Below are 407 nucleotides of genomic sequence, written 5' to 3'. Positions count from 1 at the left end.
GTTTTTTGGGGGGTATAAAACCCCAAAAAACAGAAAAAATAAGAAAAAAAAAAAATTTTTAAAAAAAAAAATAATATAATAATATAAAAATATATTTTGTTGGGTTTTAAAAAAACCAAAAAAACCCAAAAAAAAACCAAAAAAAAAAAAACCAATAAATCCCAATAAAAACACAAAACACACCAACACACCACACACACACCACACCCACACAACCCCCCCACACACAAAAAACAAAAAAAAAAAAAAAAAAAAAATTATAATTTTTTTATACCCAAACCCAAACCCCCCCAAAAATCCCCCCCAAACACCACAAAACCCCCAAATATAATTTTAATAAATTATATATTTTAAATATATATATAAAATATTAAATATAAAAAAATTTTATAAATAATTTTAATATA

This window comes from Penaeus monodon, chromosome 24, assembly GCF_015228065.2.
Source record: "Penaeus monodon isolate SGIC_2016 chromosome 24, NSTDA_Pmon_1, whole genome shotgun sequence".
Taxonomy (NCBI): Eukaryota; Metazoa; Arthropoda; class Malacostraca; order Decapoda; family Penaeidae; genus Penaeus; species Penaeus monodon.
The sequence above is the reverse complement of the archived record's forward strand: the minus strand, read 5'-3'. Positions refer to the sequence as shown.